Consider the following 4,240-nt stretch of genomic DNA (forward strand, 5'->3'; position numbering starts at 1 on the left):
TGTGGTTATTTAATACTGTCCCAAGACTCCAGTGACATATCTTTAAAAGGTAGGTTGCGATGTGAAATCTGAAGGTCTAACAATGAAGTTTTCATACTCTGTAATACTAAACTCTATTGGTTTATCTTACACTTCAAATGAGTCTTTTCCCACTCATTATTTTGTAATGTTGCAAGTTGGTCACTTGGAAAATATGGTTTACTTAGTTATATAAATCTTTCAAATGCTGACACATTTCTTTATTCAATATAAAACAAACCACATTTGTTAATATCATCTGATCTGATCAGAAAAGTTTTGGGGAGCTACCAAGTGGTGAATACAAGTTTTCCAAAAATTTAATTTTCAATTAGAGGCTCCAATTTTCATTGGTGGAAAACACTATCAGTTGTTTTCATGGAAGGAGCAGTTTTGTTAGGTTTTTTTTTTTTCCCTCCAGAAATACCTACCAAATCCTGTACCCAGGTCTGAATAACTAAATAGTTTGCTCTTTCAAGGAAAAAAAATGTCCAGTAGAATAACATAGGGGTTAGTTAAGCTTTCAACTCAAAAGTAAAGTGCTTTTCCCAGGAATTGTCATTCTGGTTAGGTAGCACTATGCTTTATATATATTCCCCATTTTGTCACACACTCTACATAAAAGCAATATGTACTCAAGGATGAAAATTAAAGGCAAATGAGGGCCAAGCACAGTGGTACATGCCTGGAATCCCAGCGGCTCAGGAGGCTGAGACAGGAGGACTGAAAGTTCAAAGCCAGCCTCAGAAACTTGATGGGGCCCTAAGCAACTCAGTGAGCTCCTATCTCTAAGTAAAAAATTTTAAAAAGGGGTAGGGATATGGCTCAGCAGTTAAGTGCCCCAGGGTTCAATCCCTGGTACCATAAACAAATAAATAAATAGAGTCAAATGAGGTATTTTTTTTTCAGTTGCAAATGAGGTCTTAACATGAAAATTGTGTGAATGTGGTACTGGGACAGAACTCAGGGCCTCCTTCATTTTAAGCATGTGCTCTATCAGTGACTTGCACTCCCAGTTCCATGAAAAAGGTTTGGAACTCAAAGATCCCTTCCAAGGGTCTCAAAGACATCCAGGGTCCTACAGGCGGACTAGGAAAAGAAAAGCTGTAAAAGAGAGCAAGGAACATTTTCCTGATATGCTTTGTAATCTACCAGGTTCTAGAAATTCTACAAAGTGGAAAAGATGTCTTACATCCATTATTTTACATAGTACTGTAAACAGAAGATCCTCTTAAACATGTATTAGTGCTTTTGTTTTAAAAACTAAGAAACACAAGCTTATAGGAAGTGACAGAAGAGATTTGGGACAGTGTCTGTTTCCAAAACTCATTACTTTTTATTTCCCACAGTGGAAGTTACTTTCTCCTTTACTACCGTGGATAGAGAAACCCCTATCTTCTATAGTACCCATAAATGTTTTTTTCTGCTATCTCCTAGCTTGTTTTCATTTCTGTGCAGGTTCCATCTTTGAGTGAAATTATTTCTACTACCAGTTGTTTAAGTCAGAGGTGACAAAAATATCACCTGTGAAGGTAAGCTTTTCTTGCTGTCAGCTCACTTTAGGTATTGTGTTTAATTTTCAGTGAGTCTGGAATTAATTAGCCTCCGAAACTTTTCAACTTAGGCCCAGTTAGCCATAATCAGTCCATTCATCAATCAGGGATAACAGAAGTGAAATTTCTCAGTCCTCATCTCAGTCAACATGAAATAAATGTGTATGGAATCAGAGGGTAAGCCTCTTCCTTTCTTCTTCAAAAATTCAAAAGAGTAACTTTGCCAGGAAGATGGGTACATAGCTCCGGGTGCTGGTGTAACCTAGGAAAATCAACATAATCATGAGAAGTGAGCCGTGGTGACTGTTACTGACCAACTGGTCTTGAAGTTATTACAAGTCTACTAGGTGCTTCCCACCCACGTCAAATCTCTAACATATTTGTCTCCATGTTTCTAAACAGTGTTTTACTCTCTAAGAAGAACCAGGAACTGTAAATAAAGGCAATGGCTTTTTCAATTCTTATCACTTCTATGCATTTCCTGTCTCAACATATTTGATAATTTTTGCGTAAGCACTGCCTCATATGGTCCCTGCCTTACAGTTTATGGCAGTTAAAATGTTTTAGGAACTGCAAAAAAAAAAAAAAAAAAAAAAAAAAAAAAAGCAGGATTCAGGAAAAGAAAAGTCCAGGTGCAGATAATGAGATAATTGCATACCCAATTATAGGTTACAGACCTGGTTGTGCCTCCCTGTGTTCATATAGAGAATCAGATTTCAGAAGAGTACAATCTTTGCCAAACTGTATCTCATCTGGTTCATTTTCCTTCTTTCTGGAATCTCAACTTAAAAGTTTGGTGGAAAAAAAGATTAATTATTTCATGTAATTATTCTTAGTGATATATTTTTCAATTATTCATATTTCTATCCTTCATTACTTTAGCTGTCATTACAGTGACATTTTTCTAGAGACAAGAATTCTCATTATATACTTTCTTTACTAGAAACTCCCCATCAGTTCTTGTTTGAAACTGTTCTCCTATCAATCTACCAGACAAGGGGTAAACTACAAATGAGAGGTGAGATGCTCAAACAGGCACCTAACTAGAGCTTCACAGAGATGACAGAACCATGTTTCCTTTCAGCTTGGAAATTTGTCCTCTTGAAGTTAAACTGCCAAAGTGTTCTTAAAACCAGAAAGAGACAACATATATACTTTATTAAAATTCTTTCACAGGAGAAAACACAAACATAAAAACACTGTAACATAGAGGTGAGTTTAGTTTCATGACGAAAAGCTGGGTCTTATCTAGTCTTTTACTCGAGTCCAGTACAAAATAAATTTCTTTCATTTCAATTTTTTTAAATTTTTAATTTGTTATATAGACAGCAGAATGCATTACAATTCAAATTACACAGAATAAATTTCCTTCATTTTATAGGTCACATTCTTGCTTATTTGTTGATCTTATTTTCTAAAACTATTGGTCTTAAATTTCTCTGAGTTCTTTAACTTGTCATCCATCTTTCTGCCTTTACATAAGCTGTTCCTTCTGCCTAAAATACCCTCTGCCTAAAATACTCTCACTTTTCATTTTTCTGGTCAAAGTGCTGTTCTTTCAAACAGCTAGATCTCCTCTCTGATGCTTCCTCTTTTGCCCAGGGTTTTTCTCTCTTCTGACCACTTTCCTTCAATCCAGAGGCAAGGGTTTCCACCACAGAACCCCTAAACCATTCATACTTGGGCATCTTCTATTAAGCCATTTAGGATGGTGTAATGAACTCTCCTTTCTCCCCCCACCTGGCTCTCTGTAGGTTCCTTGAGGGCAAGGAGCATGTTTTATTCATGTTTATCATCTCATCACTTAGTACAGTACCTGATTTAATCTAGATTCTCATAAATAGTAAATGAATTTTGAGTTCTACTACTTTCTACATTTAATTTATTTCACATTTCTTTTAAAGTTTCAATACTTTTCTCATTCTCTGAACATTAATGACCTCAAACTAGAGACAAATTGACCATTAGAGACTCAGGAAACCACTTTGATTTTAAGATCTGTATAATGGAGCTAGTGACACAGCTATTTTAAAAGCCTGTAGAGCAGAAGGGTGTAATTCAGTGATAGAGCACTTGTATGCATGAGGCCCTGGGTTTGACTGTCAGCACTGTGAATAAAAGAGAAGAAAAACAGAAAAGCAGGTGATAAAAATAAATGCCTATCTGGACACAGTGGTGTGTGCTACAGTCCAGCTACTGGGGAGGCTGAAGCAGGATGATCACTTGAGCCTAGGAGCTCAAGGTCAACCTGGGCAACATAGTGAGACCTTGCCTCAGTAAAACATAAGTAAAGAGAAAAATGCTAAACAAATAAATTGAGAGCTGGATGCAATGGTGTACACTTGTAATCCTAGCTACTCAGGAGGCTGAGGTCAGAGAACCACAAGTACAAGGCCAGCATGGTTAACTCAGTGAGACTTTGTCTCAAAATAAAATATTAATAAAACAAAGGACTGGGGCTGGAAACAGTGGTATGCATCTATAATCTCGCTGACTCAGGAGGCTGAGCCAGGAGGAGTCCAAGTTTGAGTCAAACACTGGCAACTTAGCAAGACCATTTCAAAATTTAAAAAAAAAGTTTTAAATGTCTGGGGATGTAGAGTGCCCCTGGGTTCAATCCCTGATGAAAGGAAGGAAGGACGGAAGGAAGGAAGGGAGGAAGGAAGGGA

At 37.0% G+C, this 4,240-nt stretch overlaps 1 long non-coding RNA gene across 1 annotated transcript in view; it reads right to left on the reverse strand.

Moving 5' to 3' along the window:
• Positions 1–895: 895 nt before the first annotated feature.
• Positions 896–4,240, reverse strand: part of LOC125616093 — a 9,249-nt gene continuing 5,904 nt past the window's right edge. The window contains exons 2-3 of the long non-coding RNA XR_007346718.1: positions 2,249–2,355; positions 896–1,833 (exon numbers count right to left, since the gene is read on the reverse strand). This is a non-coding gene — a long non-coding RNA (uncharacterized LOC125616093). The remainder of the gene's footprint in view (positions 1,834–2,248; positions 2,356–4,240) is intronic.

The sequence above is a fragment of the Marmota marmota genome, unplaced genomic scaffold (genome assembly GCF_001458135.2).
Source record: "Marmota marmota marmota unplaced genomic scaffold, marMar, whole genome shotgun sequence".
Taxonomy (NCBI): Eukaryota; Metazoa; Chordata; class Mammalia; order Rodentia; family Sciuridae; genus Marmota; species Marmota marmota.